We start from the raw sequence: 24,581 nt of genomic DNA on the forward strand, positions 1-24,581 counted from the left end.
AAATGAGCATTCATGCATCACGAAAGTATTATTTGACAGTTATTTATATATAAAGACTCATTGTCTTCCAGGTAGTTTTCATGTTGATGAATACATGAGCCATAAAGCTGTACTTTCAGATCCATGTATGCATTTCAGAAATGGCATGTGAGTGTTCTCCTTTTCCAGGGGTCATTGCAAAGCTGAGTCAAGCACATTGCAGTTTAAAACACTGATGCATTAGATTGCGCAGCTGTTAGTTAAGGGTCTGCGATTTCTTCTGGGATTAATTTTGTTTGCGTATTTGAAATACTAATCCTTGCCTTTTGAGGCAATATCTTGGAATTATTGAAGTGATAAATTTTGCTTAGAGTCATCTATTTAGCTAGCTCGAGTGCCGAGAGAGCTAAACTGAAGATTTGTCATTTATCACTCTAGTTACTGTTGAAAAAAAATTTAGAACCAAGTGCCGTAGATACACTTTTAGGAGAAGGATCTAAGCTTTGCTTTAGCAGGTCATTATGTGTATTCTACTGTTCAGTTTTCTGAGCCAACAGGATATAAATATCTGGGAAGGAAAACAGAAGGTCAAGTGTAAACCTCTCACATCAAAGGATGCCATCCAGCATCTTTCAATCTTCATTCTGCTCATCTCTGATGAGAGAAACATACTTTTTTTTGCTTTCTTAATGCAAACACAAAAAAAGAGTCTCTGAATTTACTGGGGCTAGGAATAGTAAATGGTGGGAGTTAGGAAATGTGTAGATTGAGGAGTGTCAGGGATGCAGGGGTGGTACAGCCCAGGGGTGAGAGCAGTGACTGACACCGAATCCTTATGCCAGGTTTTCCTGGGAAAGGTTTTCAAGCTATACTCTGATACAGCTGTGCATGTTTAAATGTTGGGGTGTTTTGCTGCAGGTAATACTTCCAAGGAAGCTCAAAATGTTATGGCAGACGCATAATTATAACTGCAGTGGAAAGAGCTTATTTTCTAAATATAGTGATGATATTTAATTGTATAATTCTCTCCTCGTCTTTGGGGCAAGAAAAGCTCACTCCCTTGCTCAAATTTCCAAGTTGGTGAATATGACTACTGAGTGTGTAGGCAGCAATGGAAGTAATTTGTAGACATGGAGGCTATACATGAATTTTATGAGCTGTTCTGCTACCCTACTAAAATGCTGTGTGATTCTGAGGCTGGATGATGGAGCAGGACACACCCTTGCCCAGTTTGCCAACAGCACCCAACTGGGAGAGTGGCTGGTAGACCTGATAGCGATGCTGCCACCCAGAGGGATGTGGACCAGCAGGAACATGGTGAACCTCCATGGAGACACACCAAGTCCTGCCCCTGGGAGGAACTTGTGCTGCAGGGAAGCAGCTGGAGGGATGCCACCACATATTTAAATCTACTTTAGGATCTAATTTTTGAAAGCTGTCCTTTGGTTGACCAACATTTATGCATACTTGGCCTTAGCCCCGTGTTGTGCGTTAGCGTTTTAAACCTGTTTTTTTAAACAGGAGCTCTTGCAAAAAGGCAGACTGTTTAAAGTTTGGCCATGTGTATGCAAATATTCATTGTGGCTTAATGATTTTGCTCATTTTGAATAAAGCAGGTTGTCATTTTTCAGTGATATTTAAACCCGGCAAGCAGAACATTTGTGCAGCACGCTGCTTTGTGTTTGAGTTGGAGGTAAAACCTGTGGTCAGTGCTAATAAGCTGCAGGGTCTGCTGTTGTGCAGGGCGAACCTTCTATGCCCCCCAGCCAACTCCTTTTCTTTTCTTGACATCTCTTGGGATTGTGTGGTCCAGCAGTGCTGTAGGATGGCAGTCACACAAAGGTGAATGTAAATGTTGAAGTGTCTGTAGGTGCTATAGGTTGGCTTTGCTGTCAATGCTCATGATTGCTCTTCCTGGCTTTCTTGTTGATAGATTCATGCGTTTCAGAGAGTTTGCACCCTTTGGCACAATTTTGTCCTTTATGGAAGCATAACATGATAGGCTGAAACACTGAATAGTCCAAAGTGAGAGATAACATAGCAATCAACGTTTGGGAAGCAGGTCTAGAAGAGATGAAGTGTGCTCTTTGCTGGATATTCAGACAATATAAGCCTCGTGAAGGTTGTGCAGTTACCTTGCATATTCATGAGAAGATAGTCTGCCCTTGCTAAAGGAATGTACCGTGGGACTGCTACAGCTGTGAGGTCTCTGGCACTTAATCAGATCTCACAAACACAGAATTCATAGCACAAATGTGTTGCCTTAAGCAGCAGTGAGTAACGTGGATTATTTTTCTTAAGGTTTTCAAGAACCATCTTCATACAGAAGCTGTAGTATTATTAGTTCACAATAAACATCACAGTTGACCGGAAAACCTATTTCTGTATTGAAGGTTGCTATTTATATTTAGGTGGCTTTGAAGAAAGAAAAATCCTGATGTAATTATTTAGCAAAGTCATCAGAACAAAATAAGTAATGTGCCCTTGGTTGCCCGGTCTAATGATACATTTTCTCAAAAGATGCAGCAGCTCCACTGCAGACAGATTCCTGTATTTTGGGTAAGTAGCACAGGTTTAGGAGAAGGCAGGGAATCATTGACCTAAATACGTATTTATCTGAGAACTATTCCATTACAGGGAGGTTTTTAAATAAAAGCGATCTCAATCTTAGTCCTCTAAGTCAGTAGGGGTTTGAGCATCTTTAAGTTTACAGGATCCAATAAATTTGCATGGACTTTTCTTGCGTTATTCTGTTTGTTACACAGTTTATTTAATAATCTTGCAGTTTATCATTGGTTTGGATGTTTGTGTATTAGTAATATGATCTTAGCATGAAGGTATAGGACAGATCTAAAGTGCGCCGTGTCAGACTGAACTACCTACTTTTCATTTTTTTTTTTTTTTTTTTGAATGGCTATTTCAGAGGAGATGATTTTCTGGCTGTAACAATTCAAATTTCTGTAAGGCTCAGAAGCACCAGGTACAGAAACATGTTTTTCTTTAGCCATGAGATGCTGTCTGTAATTTTGTATGCTATGAACAGTGATACTTTTGTGGGTTTTTTTTTCCTCCTGACATTCTCACATTTGTAAGGGGCATCCTTAAGGCACCAAAGAGGCTGCAAATGTACCTTCTGGTGTGTATTTTATCTTTCTTCCGCTTCAACTCACTCACTGCTGCCTGCCAGCCGCTCGCTCTGGTAGGAGCTCCCCTACCTTTCCCAGGGGTTGCTGCTGGCTTCTGGTTTGGAGAAGCAGTGGTCATCAGAGAGGCAGGGGGGCTGGAAGGCAAGGGGCAGAGCAACGATGGATGCCTTTGCAAAGGCCTTGTTTCTCCTGCAAAATTACAATACAGAAAGAAATAAGAATATCAGCTGGGGATTGTGTCATTGCCTACTCCTCCCCTGAGCATGAAGAACCATTCCTCATACAGGGCATGGCTGTAGGATGCTGTTAATAAAATATCTATAAGAAAATAAAATTAAATAATAATGTCAGCAAATTGTACTGCCTGTGAAGAATTTTCCAGTTATCAGGGATGAAGAGAGAGAGAGATACCTTGGAGAGAGGGTAACTTTTTTTTTTCCCCCCTTTAAGAGCAAACTGAGTGGAAAGGAGCAGAGGTCTGTGTAAGGCAGAAACTTTGACCTGCCACAAGGCATCCTGTCGTCCTGCAGGTGTATGGAGAAGAGGTATATACTTGGGGATGGAAGTTTTGTCATGTCACTTCAAGGATTAAAAATAATGCATCCATCAGCCCTTATTTAAGGAAAACTTTCTGTAGACTTGCATAAGAAATGATGGATGTGGGCTGTACTCTGTCGTGCACACACCAAGAGCTGCTCACAGATACCAAGAGTCACAACCCTAATTTTTGCAAATATAATAATTATAGCATACTATATAGCATGTGTTTTACTACTCAGCTGTGTTTCTGATTAATTACTAAGCGGTTAAGTTCTTGCAGATCAGAGCTTAAGGCTGTTGTCATTGTCAGCTGAAATGCTTGGATGATGATACTGGTTTTCCAGTGGCGGGGGGGGGGGGGGGGGCGGGCGGGGGGGCGCGGGGCAGAGGGGAGGAAGAGTTTAATAATGTTCCAGTAATTAAATTTATATTTTCATTCAGAAGAAAAGAGTAGAAGTCATCCAACATTAGACAGAAGAAGTTAGGGAAGAAGAATTCTCTGTATGCTTCCTGATGCATAAAGGCTTCAGCCTAAAGTTTTCTGCCTGATGTGCACAGCTGTGGAGTAATTTAATTATAGAAAGGGAAATGGACTTAGAATTCTGAGTCTGTCCGTATATTTGAGTTAGTTGCAAGTGTAAATAATTTTTCCAATTAACTGATTTCCAGTCTTCAGTTAAGATAGGTGCTCCTACTGGGCAGGGACATTATTACAGGCTGACTTTTTGCATCTGGGAGAGTCCATGATTTCTAGGAAATTTGAGATGAAAAGCTCAAAAAATTGTTGCTGTGGCCGACCTATATGTGCTCTGTAACGGCAGGGGGTTAGCATCATTTGAGAGTGTGTGTTTCTATACTGGAGATACTGCAGGTGCTTTTTAAACAAGATTGGAGGCAGCTGCTGCTTGAGTAGCAGTGCTGGTGCTGTGCTGGTGCCATGCTGGTGCCAGCTCTGGCACACAGGGCAGGGGGCACCAGCCCACCCTGCAGAGCAGTGGCTCTAGTGGAAGAATTGTGGGCAGATTCTGTTGTCTTTCCTACATTTAAATTACTGTTAAATCAGTGAGGGAAGTAACAGACCTGTGGATTTGAAATGGAAGTAGGGAAAATTATTATCCTTTATGCATACAAAAAAACTTCTGGTTAGATTTCTTGGACTAGGGATGTTAGGAAGGGGCACTGTGCATGTGGAAAAAGGGGAGTGGGTGCTTTGCTGCTGCTCCTTAGGGGCTTTGTGCCTCTGCCAATGCAACGGGATGCTCTGGAGGGAAGTGGCATGGGCATTAAACTCCAATAATGGTTTTCTTTGTAAGAATTCCTTGCTTATGGTTACCCCTATGTATGGCCTCATAGACCAGAAACACAGGATATTTTCGGTGGTTATTTTCCCAAAAAATACATTTTTAAAAGGCGGTTAAAGTGCTGTAAGTCGATACGTATTGATCCGTTACATCTTGCGTATCTTCCTTGTGAACAGTAGCACAAAAGCATTGGTCTATACCAGCTTTTTTGTATTATTAGGAAAATAAGTTTGGGTTAGTATTTAGTCTTTTGATAGCACCTGAAATATGCTTAGAGCTTCAGTGTAAAATGTGGTTCTGGTTGTGTTTCATTGTCTTGATGTTATGATCCTGCTTTTATTTACAGCTAGCAGAATAATGAAAATACCATCACAGTCTCAAGGTAAATTATTCTTTTCCCCAACCTAGTCTTTGAACAGGATTCCTTTATGTCTGCCAAGAGTGGATGTGCAACACCAGTCTCCTCGGCAGGGTACTCAGACATGGAAGTTAAAGAATTTTGTTCAGTGTACCCCTGTCAGATAGCTCAACAAGCTATTGCTGCAGCAGCTCCTTGGATTCATAAAAAGAACTGGATGTCTGTCTTATATTTGATACCAAGATAAGTACAACAATGTAGTGATTTTTTTAAATAGAAAAAAGGCAATCTTGTAGCGTTTTAGTAGCTTCTGACCAATATTATGACAACTATTACTCAGCCAAAGCAGCCGTGTGCTTGGTGGTGAATGAAACAAAACAAAGCAAAAAAAATAATGGTCAGTTCTGTTTTGAGCTGTTTCCTGTATCAGAATAACAAAAATGCATACAATTGAAAGGATTGTTTCTGAGAAAACAGATGTTTTGCAAGGCTGGAGGCATAGAGGGTGCAGCTGGAGAGCGGCTGGGTAGGCGGATCAGCGGCAGGCTGAGGAGGATTGCAGGGGCTGCTGGGGGGGGGAAGAGTCAAGACAGGAGGAATGGAGAGGACTAAAAAAACCAACAAACCCACACCGAAAGAACACTGTTACTTGTTCTTGTTTTCCAAATCTCCTTTTGATATTTTTTAACATGTTTCTCAGACTGTTTCATTTTTGCCATGTATATTGGCCATTTTACTGTTCTTATTTATTGTATTTCTGTGTGGATTTGGTTTGTGTGCAGTTCCAAAGCGTAGCCCAAACACCAATAACAAGGGAGATGGTTACCTGCCTTGTTGTTTGGGGCAGTGGTGTTTATCGGGTTTTTTTAACTTTGTTCTGTGTTTCCCCGCCCTGTTCTTTTCCCCAGTTTCTTATCGTTTGATCAGAGCATCTTCAAGCTGAAGGTCAGTCAGGTTTCTCACAGGAGGCGCACAGTCACTAGGACAGGGAACAGAGTGGCCTTGCATGAGAGATGCTTTTGCTTTTTCCTTCGCTACAGAGACACCCAAGTAGGCTGCGGTGGTAATCATGGACAAGAGCCCGTACTTCCAGCTGTAATTTGAAGGAGCAACAAATCATCTTTTGTAGCTTATCAGGAGCTTGGATTTGCAATATGAATGTCATTGCCTCGAGGAACTAACATGAATCCATCAATTTGTAGGGCTGTAAAAGTGAGATGATGATGAATGGGAGGTGGTTTAGGTACATGGCAAGGACGTCTCCAGTGGTGTAGCTGTCGATAGTTCATGGAGCTCTATGTCTGTTATCAGCGCAGCCATCAGAGATCATAATCTTCCTTGGAAGATTTTGTCCCAGCTCTTTGTATCTTTGATTTCAGAATCATTTATCTGAAATGGTGTTCAGCTGTGATATGTTTTGAAGGGGATACGTAGCATCATTATATAGTGTATACAGACTTACAGCTCAGTTTTAAAGCTTAACTGTGCAAGTAGTGGCATGAAGAAAAACTTGTGCAAAGCTCTTATCCTTTTTTTTTTTTAAGCTTAATGTAATATTTTTTTTCTTTTAAGTTTCCACTCTGTATCACGCAGCTGATAGTAAAGAGTGCCTGTATCCTTTAGTAACCAGTAAGTACAGGGGAAAAGATCTGTAACAGTGGAGGATGTTTCTAGACCCAAAGACTTGCTTATTATTTTCTTAGTTTTTCACCTCCTCCCAGCTACCTATTTCTTGGTTCCATTGCAAGGAGACTTGGCTAATAGGGTAAAAAGCTATGCTTCCTTATGTCTGTTAGTTAATTCAAGAATATTTTAAAGCCAATTAGATAACACAGCAAAACATGTGGCATGTTTAATTCCGGGGCACTGGGAATATGTTGTAAACTATGGGAAAAGGGTGAGTGATTTGTTTGTTTGAATACAGCCCAGGTTGGTCACCTGCTAAGCTGGGCTTGTAAATCCAACTCATACCAAACGAGATACTCCATTGAGTGAAGACTTCTCTTCAAAGCTAATGCAACTTACACAACAGAGCAGGGAGGAGGAAAACAGGCTGGGGAGTGCGTGTGTGTACTGTGAGTGAAATGCCGTTGTGTGAGAAGAGCAGAGTTTCGACACACGAAGGTTTTGAGATCCCAGGGACTGCAAAACAAGCGCCGTTTCCTTCCCTCCTGGGCGAAGCTGCATGAGGAATCTCTGTACATGTATACTTGAGGTGAGGGTGTGGGGTCTGTCCTTTCCTAGTGACAATTATATACCTGAAAAGTTATGCTGTAATCCTGGGTCATCTAGAGAAAAGGGAAGATATTTTTTTTTCCCTAGTAATAAAGGCATTGGATGGCTATTTCAGGCATTGCAACAAAATTTCCAAGTTCTCATTCCTTTTTCTTATGTTAATTCTATATAAAAAACACCAACAACTTTTAAAATCCGTTTTGTAGGAAGATTGCTGCCAGTGTGCAGTGCTTAAACTATAGTTTTTAGATTACCTGTACAGAGCTGAAAAACCTCACCTCTTTTGTTGCAATTTGGTATCATTTTATAGAATCCTAGAATGGTTTGGGCTGGAAGGACCCTTAAAGCCCACCCAGTCCCACCCCGTGCCCTGTGCAGGGCCCCCTCCCCCCATCCCAGGCTGCCCCCAGCCCCATCCAGCCTGGCCTTGAGCACTGCCAGGGATGGGGCACCCACAGCTGCTCTGGGCAGCCTGGGCCAGCGCCTCGCCGCCCTCACGGGGAACAATTTCTTCCCTAATAGCTGATGTAAACCTGCCCTCCAAGGGTAGATGCTCCAAGGACTTACTTCAGCCCACTGCTGTTTTATTGGGTTTTCTCAAGTTTTCTCAGTCCAGTGCTGATCTGAGCTGAAATAATGGAAAATTCACTGAATTCCTGCAGTGATGGTTTCAGTGGCAAATTGCCCTCACAATCTAGCACCGGTATTTTGCTGTCAGAGACAGTATTACGGGGTGAGGTAGGAGTTCTTGCTGCTTTTGACCTCCCCCAACTGCTGCAGAGCACAGGGCGTTAGAGAGCTTATGACTAACGTAGTTTTTATATCTGGTGGCTTTCTCAGCCTGGATCAGCGTTTTCCTCTTGGGTTTAATTTTTGTTGTTGTTGTTCCTCTTTTATGATACTAATTCTTCAATTTCAGACTTGAGCAAAGAAAAATCTTCTCCACCCTGCCAAGGAACCTTAATCCTCTGTTATGTGTGACAAGTTGCAGATAGCTTATTCAGGAGGGATTTGATTTTCTCGGTGCAGGAGAAGGGCATGTGTTAACACATTTGTGGAGATGCTGAAGCTGTGCCCAGGGCAGTGACTTGCCCTCCTGCAGTGGCTCTTTGGGGTGTGGGGGGAACGCAGGCACTCGGCATCCCAGGGATGCTGGCCACGGTTTCTGTAGACAGGCTTGAGTGCCCGCATCCCTGGGACTCGACGCAGGCTCTGATTGCTCCCTTCAAAAAACATGCTGTAGGCTTGGATTTTACATCTCTAATAACTCAGAGGCTGGCGAGTTTTATTTTAATAGTAAATGCAGTTTCTATTTATTTCTTCAGATTCTAGGTTGTAAAGAACTTTACTCTTTCTAGAAATTTGCATTGGTAATTAACTTTTTTTTTTGAGATAAATGGCTTATTAGCAGGCCTAGAACTTAATAATGAATGAGAAAATCAGATTCATTTCATGTCCCAAAGCCTTATTTCGAATTAAAGCTGCTGCTGGTGATACCATAAATTTATTTATATAAAGTAAATATATCTGCTAACTTTAGTGAATGTCACGGGAGAAGAGGAAATACTGACCACTGGTGACAGATGCTACCGTATGTGTAACGCAGGCCCTGCTGTTGCTTTAGTTCTTAGCGCAGGGGGGCTGGAAGAGCTGCTGTCTGTTCCCGAGACAGCAATGACTTGCAAATAAATAATTGAAGTATCAGGCTTTTGATGAATGCTCAGCAAGCAACTAATACAAAAACAGATGTTACCCTTGAATCTCCGTGCATGTTCCCGCACACTGTTACTACGATACGACACCAGTCGCAAAACAGATGTTACATGAAATTATCTGGGGCGCAAGTTCAACATCTGGCATAACTTGCTTCATTAGTTTGGTAATTGTTTCTTACAACATATTTAATTTACTGCATTGTCTGGCTGGTCTATGGGAAGTGCTTCTGGTTGGAAGGGGCAGGTTTTCACAAGTAGCACGTGGCCATCTATTTAATCAACCTTTGGTTTGGTTGCTCTTTTGCTGTGTCTCCTGCCAGTCTGAGGAGACTGTTCGATTGCATGAAGGATAAATATTCTGGGGTAACTTGTAGTAGTTAAAGTTTTAATGCTTCTTTGTAAGAAAATTGGATATGTGTATATATAGAGACCGACCCACACACGTTTCCTAAGTGGAAGCTGCAGAGGGAGAAAGGCTACAAAGATTTGTGTCTGACGTGAGCTTCAAGGTGTGCTGTTTTGAGGCTGGCGCTTTCTGTGAGCCCCTGGGATGTACAAAGTGAGCGTGGTCCTCTGCTCGCCTCTCGCGATGAGTGGTTTAGTTTAAACATCAAGTCCTGTTGCTTTAGCTTTAACAATAGTTCGCCAAGTCACATTGATTGCGTTGCTGTGTTGTGTTTTGGGAAATTCTGGTTCAGGCTCTGCTCAGACCAGAGGGCTGTTCTCCTGGGACAGTTTGTGTTCTTGGCCACGGGGAGTGCCTGTGGCTCGGTGGCAGTCGCTCTTGCCTGACTGGCAGCTCAGGGTGCGGGTGGTGCATCCTCGCTGCAGGCATGAGGGTCCACGTTGGCCAGGTCAGAGATATGGATCTAGGTCACTACAGGAGTTGAGAGGAGGGTTGGACGTGGTTGTAAAAAATACTCTGCCCTTAAAGAAAGGGGAGAGCTTGGGGTGGTGAGGGCCTTGTGGAATAATGTCTGTTAAGACGTTATTTTGGCTTGAAGAGCAGGTACCTGTCTGTAGGACATCAGCAAGGTGCAGAGCTGCGTGAGCTCTCCCAAGGAGGCTGCAAGGAAACAGTCCTTGTAAGCAAAGAGATGTGGAAACCTGCCTGCAGAGAGTGTCAGCAGCAGGCACGGCCAAGCCATGTCAGATACCATCCCCGGTGTGAGATGCCCTGCCCTGTATTTACTGCTGCTGCTCTGCAGTCCCTCACCTGTGTCTGCTCTGCAGTACATAGGCACCTCGGTTTCTCTGGCTCAGCTGTAGGTTGGGCTGTGTTTGTGGATTTGATCATGAAACTGGTTCAGAGTTAAGAAGAAAATAAGCTTCTCCCCCTCATTTTAACCTGATGGGTTGGCAGTATGATGTAGGGTTGTGTTGGAGTAAGTAGGAACAAGTGGGGCGGTAGGGAGACAAGAGGTATAAGGATGTGTAAAGCTCTGAGCTGTCAAAGCCTTTGTATTTCAGAGCAGCAGCCAGCCAGAGGCTGATACAGCCCCTCTAGCATTGCCTGCAAGCCATGCCTGTGTGTGCTGGAAAGAGGGTGTCATGGAATCATAGAATGGTTGGGTTGGAAGGGACCTTTCAAGGCCATCTAGGTCACCCCCTGCTGCAATGAGCAGGGACACCTTCAACTGGAGCAGGTTGCTTAGAGCCCTGTCTAACCTGGCCTCGAATATTTCCAGGGATGGGGCATCTCCTGCCTCGCTGGGCGCCCTGTACCAGTGTGTCATCACACTCAGCATAAAAAGTTTCTTCCTTTTGGTCTTGGCAGCTCTGTGCCGCAGTGAACGGGCTGGAGGAGGGAGTTTGCCATGTGCAGAGGTGATGAGGGTCCTTATAAGCCTTGAAACACATTGGTACCGTTACTGTTTCTCCAGTTACACAATTGCTGAAAATTTATATTGCTGTACGTGGGAAGCAGCTGAAGGCTTAAGTCCAGTAATTTATGTTACTCGGAGTACACAGTGGACATGTTATCTGCAGAGCAGGGGAATCCTGTGGAGGACACCGAGCAGGGAGGAGAGCAGGACGAGGGGGTTCCCTGGAGCAGCTGGTCTGAGCAGCCCGGGAGTGATCTCAAGCAGTCGGTCAGGGGAAGGAGCCGTCCTGAGCGCTCTCGAACCGTGCCAGCTTTGTGGTGGGGCTGGAGCTCCTGACCTGTCTCACCAGTAAGCTGACCTCCCACGCCAGCCAAGGAGAACCTTTACTATTAACTTTTATCATTGATGGTGACCGTTTCAATCTTCAGCTTCGAAAAAATACTATCTTTAAATTTTGCCAAGCGACGAAGTTTGCCCTGAAAAATACGCCCAAGGCTTGGCTGCATACTTTTTCACAGATAACAACTGGTGTACCAGATCAGCTCTGGAGTGCCTCTGGCACTGCCTCCTGCCTGGAGGGGCTGTGGGCTTCCCAGTGGGATGCAGAGCACTCTGCCACCAAGCTCCAAGGGCCTGGTGCGGAGGGAGCTCGGGTCACGGTGGAGGTAAATAAGCAGAAGAAGGATCAGGAGTGAGCTAGCACGCTGTCGTGTGTTACGGCCAAGGCCAGTGCCAGCATTGAAAGCAGTGTCTGAGTTCCCCATCTCTGGGCGCACCATGAAATCCGCATTGTGACTTGGGAGCCTGAGTGTCGCTTTAGCTGCAGGGACGCTGTCTGGGTTTGAATTTCTGTGGTGCAAAGCCGGGCTAGGCTTGGGATAGACCCGTAAGGTTCCCAAGCCCTGCTAGGCTGAACGGCTTTGAGCTGTAGCGCTGTTACCTTCCTTTCTGTATTACATTTTCTTGATGTGTTACGAATGAATTCTCAAACATCCAGGTGTCGTGTTCTCCTTTTTCTGCTTTGACTGAATATGCAGACAGGACACACACTTGTGCTTTTGCTTTTTCCCGTCCTCCCCTTCTCTCCTCCAAGACGAAATGCTTTGCTGCTGAAACAGAAGCACTGAATCTGGCCGTTATGCTGTATATAATTCTTCTGTATGTATTTTCCATCATGTATAATTAGCTTTCGTTTTCAAGAAGCAATTTTAAATATTCATATAGATCTATTATAAGGGAGCATCTGTATGATGATAGGTTTTCTGCAACTGAAGAATAAAAGGACCACTGGGACAGAACAAAAGGCAACTTCTCGAGGTAATTGTAAGATTTTATTGCTGTTTCACTCCGCTGCTTGAGGGTTTCTCCTGCGAATCAATCGCAGGCTGCCTAATTTATGTATGAGTCCTGGTTGAAAGGCATTGCAGATTGATTTGCTGACAATGCACGGGGAAAGGTGACCCTAATTTGTGACTTCACTCTCCAGCACAGGTCTGTTGGGAGAGGGGGGTGCTGGAAACTTACAAAAACGTAAATGCAAATTTTTGTGTTTGCTTGAAAGGTTCTCTCTATGTATTTGGTAAAACGTAATTAATTTGGGATATGAGTAGCAATTGTTTAGTATTCTAGAAGATATTAATGAGCTTGTAAAACAAGTTGAGGTGTTTTTCCTGAAATGTTGGCTCCTATAAGATTTTATAGAGAAGTCCTGGAACTTTTTTGTTGGCCAACCTTGAATTGTTCAATTAGTGCCCTGAAAATACTCTGATAAGTAGTATTTCATATAGTAGAAAAGAGCCTTATCAGACTATTTATTTCTTCATGTTTCTGTGTTAATGAACTCTCTCCTTTGGTGAGCTTGCAGGAAAAATAGTAAATAATTCAAAATGGAGCCTTGCTGAGGAGATCTTTATTTATCTAAAATGAGGCCAAGAAGGATAACAATGAATATTTATGCAGCAGGAGATGTATTTGGATATGAAATAGGGATGCAAAATGGCTGTGGCATAGACCTAATGGTAGACAACATGTACTTTTAAAGTAATCCAATGTTAGTCTTTTCTTTCATTTTCACCATAATTTCTGTGCTTCAATTTCAGCTTAGTCTTTCAGGCTTGATCCTCCGCTTGGGTGTTGGCAGCTCTTAATGCTGGGGCTGCTGTGAACACCCCCGGGGACCGTGGCCACGGTGGGGTGGGCTGCGGCATGGCTGTGCGGTTGTGGCACCGGTGGGCAGGAGTCCCAGCTGCCCTGCAGGGTGGGCCACCACCAGCCCAGGGGTCACAACTGCTTCCTTTGTGGGCTGCTGGGGGCTGCCGTGCCATGGGGACGGTGACAGTGGCCGCAGCATGGGCTTTCTGCTGACTCAGCACCGGCATCCTGCCTGCGCTGCCCGTGCCACCGCTGCCCCTCTCATTAACGGTGTCACTGAGCTCGTCCTCGCAACAGATTTGCCAAGGGCTTTTCACTTTAAAGTTGTCACTTATTATCTGGATGTAATTCCGTCTATGCTGAGTATCTGTTCCTAAACTTTAAAGCCTCTTCCAGGATTTAGCCTCTGATCTAGAATTTCTAGTGATTCAGCGGAGGAAAGGGATTGATGGGTCGAGCTGAGGTTAGCAGAGAGAGCCCAGGCAATTTATAAACCTCCTCCGCCAAAAATAAGATGAGACCTTTTCTCCCACACTGTCTTTGAACAGGTCGTCCCCTCTTTGTCTGCTCCAAAAGCTGGGGTTACTCAAATGTTCATCAAAGCGCCGATATAACGGCCCCCGGTGCTGGGGAGCGGGGGCCAGGGGAGGGCTGGCTTCTCGCTGGTTATCAGCTTTTCCGTATGTAAATTGCGTGAGTGGCTTGTGCCGCCATGAATGCGATATGCAGCCTTCTTTTAACTGTTCCGTAAATTCAGCAGTAGTTACAGCAGGCACCACTCGCTTTCCATAAGTTGTTTGGCTAATGACTGAGAGCAAGGCGTAGTTCTTAATTTTCACGCACCCAGCCCTGCATTGCAGAAACCGCTGCTGCAACTGGGTACATTAGCAAAAAGGAAATGGTGAAGGTGGCCATAAAAAAAGGGAATTAAGTCCAAGCTGAGCTGCACGGTATAAGTAAGAAAACGGCAATAAACTGAAAATATTTTGCTCTTCCTGTAAAGATGTCACGCGGTGGAGATTCATGTTAGAGGATTATCTGACAAGCCTGCGGAAATATTGCAATTGAAATAGTACAGACAACTAATTCAGCTCTTCCTTTAGCTCAGGAAATATCCTTTAGCTCAAGAAATACTAATACGGCAGCTTTTGTGCATTGCGTGGAAGCAGTTGGTTGGGAATCATGCCAGCATGTGGAGTCACCCAGCAGCCGCTGGCGGGTGAGGCTGAGCACCGGTGGTAGGTGGGCTGAGGTGGTCGGGGTGGTGACGCCAGGACGTACAGGTGGAGTGATGGTGGCCTCGAGCCCCAGGACTTGCTGTTCTGGGTTCCAGTTTCTGCCTCTTCTGCTCTGACTGAAGCTGTGGCCTAGTGAAGCTGGGGCTGAGACCTGGCATTTCAGGCCAAGGTTGTGACTGCAGCGAGGAGCGATCTGCCCTGGGCTGCTGCTGGGGGCACGACTGGGCATTGCAGCTGAGACATGAAGGAAAGCATCTCTCCCTGGGACCAAAACAAGAAGAACGAACTTCTTGTGAATTTTCTGGTTTTTGAAAAGACTTCTGTTTTTGCGGAGTTGATGTCATTCTACTTTACAGCTGTGCCTTCACATGATGACTGAGTGATTTGGCTTAAGCGTCACTGAAAGAAATGGTCTTTCAGGGTCTGCGTGTTTGAACGCTAAAGGTAGGTGAAAGAAGATAAGAGCGGTGGTTAGCTCTCCTCCCTGGCAGAGGACGCTCAGCACATCAGGCTCCTGCCTGGCATGGGGCGAGCAGGGAACAGGCAACCAAAGCCACCGGGCAGGTGGCACCGGTGCAGGGGTGGGAACTCAGGCTGCAGCAAGGGAGGGACAAGTTAAAACTGAGGCCAAGTTAGGTATTTTCAGACTGGATGGCCTGTGTGAGTCTCATCTGTGAACAGGCCGGAGCGGTATCTGGGTTTGTGTTCGGGAGCCTCGGGGGCCAGGAGCTGTTGTGTGAGCAGGCAGAGGGCATCACGTGGGTCCGCTTTGGGAAGGAGACAGGGAGGACCTGGAGGTTTCACAGTTTAACTCCATTTCCAGAAAATTCCATTTCCAGTTTGAAACAACTAAATATCAGTACTGGAAACTGTTGGGAAGATCTGTAGGGCGTGACATGTCCTGTCACATCAGGCTTCTTCCTGTGACAGTGTAGCGTGCCTTATGGATTTGAGCAGGACCTGTAGATGTTGTAGTGGGGCTTTGCCTCTGTCTCGGAAAGGTGATGCTTTCTCAGAAGCATGTTAGGAAGTTATGGATGTGATGAAACAGATGCTTTCAGAGCAGCTGGGAATTGGAAAAACTCAACCCTGAAGAGTGGAGGTGTGTGGCCTTCACAGCCGCCTGGGTGGCGGTACGCATTGTGTCTATTAATGGCTCGGCTTGCATGGGAAGTGTTGTGTTAATGGCACGGAAAGTAATCTTGGCTAATTAGACAGCGTGGAGAGGACAGCAGGCAGGTGCAGAGCAGTTGCAGAGGCTGACGGAGGAGTCGTAAGCTGCACCGTGCGAGCTGGTAGCTCTCATCCGTAGGAGAACCTGGGGAGGGACCTGTCTGGTCCTTCCCGTGTCACGGTGCGTAAAACGTAGGAACCTACAAGAGAGGCACTGGTGGGGCTCTGCACCTGGGGCTGGTGACCCCCTACCCGGAGCACCCGGGCTTTGGGAGGGGTCTGGGGCTAACAGTGTCCAGGAAGCAGTAATGAGAATTACCGGGATTTACAAGGGGTCTGTTTGGAGAGGCGAGAAGAATTGCTGCTGTGAATGAGTTCACCGAGGAGATGGTTAGAAGGGGATGCCTGTCTTCAAGCGTAGGCAGCGCAAATGGGAATAGTTTGTAATCTGTGTTTCTGGGTGGGGGGAGAGGGAGCAGTGGGCTGAATGTACGAGAGGAAAATAAATTCAACAGTAAAAATAAAAAGAAAATGTGAAGGACCGGGATACAGAACTGAGGGATGCTGAAGAAGGGGCGATCTGAAGGCACGCTTCGGGCTCCACATGTCAGGAGTGGGCTGGGCGGAGGTGGTCCAGCCTGGGAAGCGGGGGGGAATGGCCCCCGTGACTTGTCAGGGACCTCTTGCCGAGGTGGCCCATCGTGCTCCACCGTATTACGGAGCACTTTGCAGCGATATCCGTTGTATTTAGAATGAATCCTCTCGCACTTGTGTAAACGCCTAAATAAAGCATGACTCATGTAATTACACTGAAATTATGTGACTTTACACTTCACTTTAGGAGTTGTTTTAACTTCCTTCTTAATGATTAATGTCTCTGTTCATGACAACAGGTATGAATCTTTTGAAAATATATTAGTAGGGTGTTTTCTTTAATTCACATAGTTATCTATGTTGAGGTTTTCTTGTGGCTTTTTTTTTTTTTTTAATGGCAGGAACTACAGGAAATGTGTTTAAATTTTCGGGAATATTTAAGCACTTTAAATCAGGTGAGAAAATTGTGAAATAGCGTCCTTGGTGCATTGACTTTGGAACTGTAGATCCTGGTTACAGCAGTCTGGGCTTGAAAGACAGGCATCTGTCATGGTACTCGTCGCATCTGAAAATAATGCTGCATCTACAAGTAGTGTTAGTCATTGCATCATCAGGTGGGGGACTATTTTATAAGTTATAATTTGCTTGCTGGTTTCATCCTGATTAATTGTGTTTCATTTGTTCTGGTTAGTGTGGACTGGCTTACCCTTTGCTTAGTTTAAATCAGTGTTGGTCTTGGTGCGAGCCAGTGGAGGTGGGTTATGGCTACTTCAGAAATGCACTGGCTGAGGCTGCTGTTCCCTGCAAGTCTGGCCAGACATCTGCAAAAACTGGCAAAGGAGTTCTTTAAAAAGTGTTTGAGAGTGAATTTATGTCTGTGAGAGAGAGGATGTATTAATCATTTTAACCTTTTTTACTACAGCATGGAAATACCGTTTTGAATTTGAAAATAATTTTCATCTCTCGCTTTTTCTCTGAAGTTGTAGTTCCTTCTCTTTTTTGTGTGCTCTTCTCCTAATTTTGAATTTTTGTGATGTGAAAGCTGACTATTCCAAGTCTGACCTGTGTAGTTTTAGATATGATGTCTGAACATCTTCACAGCCTTTGTATGGCTTCATTGAGAGCCACTCAGCACGGCATGAAAAAGAAAAAAGAAATCTCTTTTTTTAAAAAAAAAAAAATCATTTCTGGAACTATGGGGCTGTAGGTAAGCCATACATATAATACATCAGTGGGAAACGTGTACCTTCCAAAATTCAGGCTGCAGTCAAAGTTTGTTATGACCCTGTTTTTTAACATGTCTAAATCAACCCTGGTTTTAATGCAATTTGTCACGCAGCCCATCTTCATAACCGTTTTGAATCTAATCCTGGCGAGCAATAGTGTGAAAGAACCCAAGCAAGTAAAGGAACGGATCATCATCACACTCAACGCTGCTGCCTCCTCATCTTGGATGCATTTGTAGAATCAGATTGATTGAAAAATTCCTCACTATTTTAATGTGGTAAATGTCACTCTGTAATGGTGGCACATCAACCCCACTGTCAACAATGTCATTTAATCCTTTTCAGAGCAGACCTGCTAATGCAGTGCTTAATCTGCCGGTGACAACCAGTGATTTATTTTCACTGGAGATCCCAGCGTTGCTAATTGAAATGGATTTGAACTAGTGTTAGCCATGGTAGGCTGGGTTTTGGGACTTGCTTATGATACTGAGAAAGACAGATAGGACCAGCTATACCAGGTTAGTAAAATTTAAAAATTAGCATTACAGAAGTGGTAATTTATGTCTGTATTCATGTATGTATCTTTAAACGTACCTTTTTTGAACAGATAACGTATTTTCTCTCTAAATCCTTGTTAAGCTGCGTGCAGTCCATGAATGCCTGTGCCATGCAGATTGCCAGTGTGCTTACCTGAGAAACCGGCTTCTGGCGCGTCAGCAGTCGTCACTTCTCGACTGTCTGCTATAAATTTTTATCACGTGCATACTCTGCCGTATATGATGACCTCTTATGTGAAAGCGAAAGCAAATGTAATAATTGGCCTACTTAAATTAGAGACAAAATGACTAAGCAAGTGAGACAGTCTATCAAGCTTGATTACTCTAAATTGAAATTAATTTTATTCAGTTAATTGCTACTTTGCCTCTCTCTCTTATGTGTAAGTGATTATTCTAATTTGTATTTTTTAATTGAATTATTTCCATCTCCTTTAAATGATCTTTATTGCAGGTATTTGTCTAGAATACATGAAGAATTGCTATTCTCAGATATAATTTTGTGAGCAGTTAAATTTAACATGATTTTAAAATTAGATATCTATCCCTTAAGTTCTCTTGCTATTCCCGAAGCGGTCAGAAGCAAAGCTTGTCTGTATGTGTACAACAAAACTCAGCAGGGAGTGTGCTGTAGACAATTCCATAAAATACATTTTTATGATAAAATTAAACTTTTAATCGCGGGTTGTTTTCTAACTTGCCTCTGAGGAATGGCTGTGGAGCAGACCGTGTGGCTGAATTTCAAGGGATGTTTCCCAGGCAGGGAGGTCCCAGCCTGAGTTTCTTGCTGCTTGCGTGAACGCACTGAATGCATGCGCAAACATCTCAGCAAATGTCTAAAGTCCTTTTTTTTTTTTTTTTTTTTTTTTCTTTTTTTCCCCCTGGATTTTAGGACATTCTAGGTCTTTGAGGCAGAATTACAGGGATTCAAAACAAGAAAAGGGAAAGATAGCAGACACATTATTTTTTTTTCTAAAGCTCCTAAATTTTAAAGCAGGACAAATCATGGGACTTTTACCAAACTTCTGGAAATTTGGTTTGGGTCTTAATGTCTAACTCCCGGTAACAAATGGCTACTGAATGGTTGCCCTGAACAGGAGAGATGCTGGCCAGCTGTTCCCAGCAGATGCCCCGTGGAGTGGTGGGGCACCAGGTGGGACACGCTCAGCCGCTGAGCAGAGTGTGAGAGCCCGGGGTCCCGCTGCTCCGCGGGCTTCGATGCCGACTGCCCATGGTGGGGGCAGCAGGGGGGAGCCTGGCCATTCCGTCAGCCGGGACCACGGGACTTGGCGCTAACCTCTGCCTTTATTCCGTTTTCTTGAAGCCAGGTGTCTTGAATTCATCTTTACCACTTACGTTCTGTTCCTTTGGAACAGAAAGGAGCACGTTAATTCTAGTTATTTTGTAAAAACGTAAATTCAAATAAAAAAATAATTTTCTTTGAAATGCTGCAGTAATGTTTTCATACCTGCCTTATGACTTAACGGTGCAATAAAGTCCTAACCGAAAACGAAGGCATGCAAGAGCTAGTCCAGTTGAGCTGTAACTGGGAGCTGCCTGGCGTGCCGCGGTGGCACAGCAGCGGTGCAGCGGGGATGCCAGAGCTCCGGGAAGGAGAAAGCAGCCGCAGTCAGCCTGGCTGGAGGTGAGAGCTGCTCCCGGTCCCGGCGATGCCGCAGTGCCGGCTTCCCAGCTCCAGGTAGGGAGGGAACCCTCCAGCCGGCTGGAGGAAACAGACACTGGGGCTTAGGACTTGAGACCTACTGCGTTTGTGGGTGAAAAGCAGGAAGAGCAAAAGGAGAAAAAGCAGGGCAAGGAGAGAGGGTGGCTTTCCCCCTCTTCCCTTTTCAGAGTGAGTTTGTTATTTTTTTTCTTTTTAAGCTATCCGTTTTTTGGGTTGACACTTGCTGTTAGTGTGGCAAACATCCCAGGTGCCAACACATTTGTCAGCCTGCCGTGACAGTGTTTTCATGTCTCTCATTTTTAATTATATTACTTGAATTGATGGTGCTTATGCTTTGGAATATGACATTTTTAGCACTAAAAATCTGGGGCACGACCTGAGCTGCTTGATATTAAAGCCTGGGGGGAAAAACCAAAACACAACCATCTTCTGTGCTAGATGAGATGTCTCATGGGTTTATTCCTGATTTAGGAGGATGCAGGGAATGGCCACCCCTTTAACCCGCTCTGAAGTAGTTGGTACATCAGACTCCTTGAAAAAAGTCACACAGCTGTAGCAGTGCCATAAAGCATGACGGGGGGGGGGGGGGGGGGAAGAAAAATAAAAAAAAAAAAAAGAAAATAAAAGAAAAAAGATTAGTGTATTTTCTAAAAAGCCAGGGTTTATTCTTGAGCTGTCCAGTCAGAGGAGGATTCAGTTCTGTGGCCAAAATAGAAATTAAGCATGTGTAGTAATATGGTAATCCCTGAAAATAATGCTGTTTTCTCACGTTTTGGGGAGCCGGGATCCCCCGTGGCACCCCCTTGAGCTGTGCAAGGAGCGGGGCAGGGATCCCCATGCTGGGAAGAGCTGTACAGGGGCTTCGCGTGGTGCCCTCATTTCTGAGCCCATCCTTACTGGATTGCATTTAGGTATCTGTTGCTCTGCCTCCTTGGCAGGATTTCAGTTAGCTGCGTGATTTTACAGTAATGTGGTGGTTTTCTGGGTGTTTGTTGGGTCTTTTTTTTGTTGGTGTTAAGTTCTCTGCTGGACACAGAAGCATTTCTCTGTAACGGTGAAGACTGTAAAACTGTGATTATAACGGGAATCTCTGGCAACATTTTAAAGCTTCAGATAATCAGAACTAGCTAAGAATCCTTCACTACAAAAAAATATTAGTCCATGGAGTTAAAGCTTAAGCGCCTGAGCCGCTTACCCATGCATATCCAGGAAATAAAGGCTGGAGGTAGTAGAATATAAGTAGATAAAAATGCCTTGTATCCTCATACGGTTACAAAAGCAGTTCCTATTTCTTTTTTCAGGCAGGGCAGCTGATACCTTACAGCCAAGTTGTGATAAGGGCAGTGAATGTCTCTGCCTGGATCTTTTCCTTTCCGATTTTATCAATGTGGGGCTTGATTTGCAGTATACAGTTGTCGGTTCTTGTTCAGGAGTGCTTTTTGGGAGAGCAGAGAGCTCTCTCTGGAGGGTTGTTTTGGTGTGTGGTGTGGGTTTTTTTGTGGGTTTGTTTTTTGTGTTTGTTTTTTTTTTTTTTTTAACAGGCTGTATCATGATATACCTTCTTGAGGATGGAAAAAGCTGCTGTATCTATGCCGGTGTTGGGGGTGGTGGTGGTACAAAAGATTTTATCACTGTGGTCCTATATGAGAAGTACATAAATATACATATGCAGTAAAGCTTTAGTGTTTTTATGTTATTACAACTTGCTCACCTCCCTGTGCACCTCAGTCTGAAGAGGAGTACCTACTACTTGGCTGTATGCAGTGCTTGGCTGCGTGAAGCGCAGCCTCTTGCGTTTGCCTCCATGCTGCAGCACCTAAATTTAGTTTAAGTTTTAACCCTTCTTTCTTTGGCAAGCAGAAATGCAAAGTGCTTCGGACAAAAATGAGATCTTAGAATCTGCATCACCTTTGTAGACGTGTTTATTTCTGATAAATTGTGGGGCATCAAATCTGAGGTTATACTTCATCCCATTCGAAATGACAGATACAAGAGTCTGGCATGGTATTTGTATCTGTAAAACCCTCCTAACAGTAATTCTGGGAGAAACCTTGATGTTCCTTACACCTTCCAGTGTCTTGGAAGCCTGCCAGCAACTTCAGGTTTCTTTGTTTTTGTGGGGGGGTTTTTTGGTTGGGTTTTTTTTTTGTTTGTTTGTTTTTGTTTTTTTAAAGAAAACAAAGAGCTGGATGTATTTTCAAAGGGAGCCAGCCAGCTCTGTGCTGCAGTGTGGAACCCATCACAAATCAGCTGCCGTAACCGCTGGCACTGGTGACCGGAGGGCAGTGGATGTAGCCAGCCTGTGCTGAGGGCGTAAGGCAGCACAGTCCAAGCACAGCGTTCAGCGCCTCGGTCCTGCCCACGCCAGCCGTTTCCCTATCGATTCCACTTTTATTCTGGCTTTATTCCAGATTTCCAAATCCTCCTCCTTCCTTTCCCCTCCCTACAGTTTACATAAACTGCTGCTGCGTATTTTCAGTTTCCAGCATATATTATAAATTGTTACATACTGGAAGGTTGTATATAATGCTACAGAAAGTGTAGGCAATGTAAATACAGTTTGTAGCAAGCTCTTACACTTAATGTAATCCCAGGAATGGCTAGTTCATGGTTAACCTGGCTGTTGACTGAGTGTGTTAGTCTAAGACATCTAGTCTGCTTGAATTATAAACAGTAATGAAAAAAAACCCCAGAAACTGAATGAGTAAATCTGTCAGTAGGAAGCTGGGCTGGGACACACACACACACATTTAAAAAAAATAAAGTTTGATGCTAATAATACATTTTATTATTCTCCACTCATGTTAGAGAAGATATTCAGCTAGGTCCTTTGAGCTTCAACACTAAGAAGGGGAGCAAGAATAAAAAAATGTTAAGTGTGTGCTCCCGTGTGGAGGAAAAAAAAAGTTTCTATTTTTTTTTCTCAAAAAATGTTTTGCCTTTCTCCTTTCATTTTTTTTGTGGTTTTTTTTCCTTACCCCTGTATTCACATAACACTTGGAAGAATTTGAAACAGCAAACTGAAACAACAGCAAAAAAAAAAAAAAAGAAAAATAGGGGCAATGGATAGAAAACATCCTGCAATCCCTGCTGTAAGGGGTTACCCCGGTAATCTGCCTGTGCTCTGGAGTGCTTTCAGCAGGCAGAAGGGCTTCAGGAGCAGTGGAAAAGGAAACAAATAACGAACTGTAGTATCAGAGGAGGTTACTGGGTGCCCTTCCTCGGAGGGTCTGTTTGCTCCCCGAGCAGCGCAGGGTCCGGAGTCCCCTGCTGACATCCCTTCGAAGCCGGAGAGAATTCATTTTTTGGTCTGTTTCTTTTTTCTTTTTTTTTTTTTTTTTTTCTAATAAAGAATACCAGGTGTGTGCTGAGTTTGAATTTAGTCCTAGGTGTAGCGCAGAGGCTGGGAGTAAGGTTCACTTCCGAGTAACTCACAGAAAGTAATGAAAAGGTGGTGTGAAAGTTGTTGTTACTTAAGTTTTTTATACATTCAAGCTTATCTAGAGATTATTTCTGGAGGATTATCCCGTTTTACATTGAAAGGAAGGATTTTCTAATGGTTATTCTTATGACTTCCAAGTTCCTGGATATTTTTGCCTGTTGTCAGACGGTACTCTATAATATCCTGTGGAAATTGTAATAATACGTATGTTATACTGAAACATCAGGGAGCTTTGTTGTGCGGTATTGTACTGGTTACAGTTTTAGCCGTGGCTGTAGAGCCACCATCTGGATGTGTTCTGCCATTTGCAAAATACAGAAAGTTAAGTTTGTGTGTTATGCCAAAGAAAATACATTTAAATCACACAAGAGTGGCTAATGGCTGCGATGGCAGCCTCTTATAAATAATACATTCATTAGGCACTGGATGAATGTACAGTAAATTAATAACAACATACATTTTTTCCACATGAACCTCGGTTTATAGGAGCCAGAGTATTTCTAGACCAGCTCATTTATCTACCACTATTAATTTCCTTATAGTCTTCAAAGCAGCAGCAGCACATCCTCATCGCACGTTTTCTCTGACCTTCTCTACACTGGAAATTATTTTCTGTCTCGTCTCACGAAACCTGAAAGACTCTGTGTTTGGTAATGCTTCGGTGAAATGCTTTATAGCTCACAGTCGCAGCTGTGGCACACGCTCTCCAGAAGAACGTGTCTATGAAGCATCATATATATGTCTATGGGAAATCAAGGTGGGATAAGGAAACTCTGAAAAGCTCTTGCTGCAGGTACTTTAAACTTCATGGTTCTTAACCGGTCGGCTTGGCGCTACAAGCTTTTCCTCTTTGTTTTGGTCTCCAGGCATCTGTGATGCCAGAATAGGGCGTCAGTTACACAAGAGGGGGAGTATTGGTCCAGCAGGGGAATGTCACCCAGAGCCTTCGGGCAGGGCCTGGCCACGCTGGGCGTCGGGGCAGTGTCCCCTCCCTGCAGCCCACGCTGCTCCACATTACAGAAGGCCTAACACATGCAATTCTGGCAGGAACCGCTAAAAATAGGTGATTTTTGCATTTACTCTGAAGATTTGCGTTTATTCTTAAGATTGCAGCTGCTGGTACTTCAGTTTTCTTCTTACCTATGGAAATGACTTCCAGGCTCCTTGCTTCCGTGCCCTCAGCTGCTGTGTTCTGCTGGTGTAGGGTAGCTTTTCTGGCCTGATTTCTGTCGTCTTTGAACGATGGCTGAGTGTTATCTTCCCGTTCTTGGATTTAAAACTTTTTCAATGAATTCGTAGTGTGCAGAACTGCTATTTTGCTTTTCCTTCTGCATCAAAACCAAAGGTTAAGTGATGAGGCAATGGGAGAGGATAAAACAAGTTTTATACTTGTAAGTATAACACTGTATACTTACATAT

The 24,581-nt window shown here is 44.1% G+C and overlaps 1 protein-coding gene across 4 annotated transcripts in view; it reads left to right on the forward strand.

The window, feature by feature from the left end:
- Positions 1 to 24,581, forward strand: part of PTPRE (protein tyrosine phosphatase receptor type E) — a 109,019-nt gene that overhangs the window by 43,087 nt on the left and 41,351 nt on the right. The window contains exon 1 of one of the 4 annotated variants that reach the window (XM_040606247.1): positions 14,800 to 14,933. The exons of the other annotated variants lie outside the window; for them this stretch is intronic. The gene's annotated coding sequence lies outside the window, so the exon portion shown is untranslated. Of the gene's footprint in view, positions 1 to 14,799; positions 14,934 to 24,581 lie in introns of those variants that run through there. 4 annotated transcript variants of the gene reach the window in all.

The sequence above is a fragment of the Falco naumanni genome, chromosome 9 (assembly GCF_017639655.2).
Source record: "Falco naumanni isolate bFalNau1 chromosome 9, bFalNau1.pat, whole genome shotgun sequence".
NCBI lineage: Eukaryota > Metazoa > Chordata > Aves > Falconiformes > Falconidae > Falco > Falco naumanni.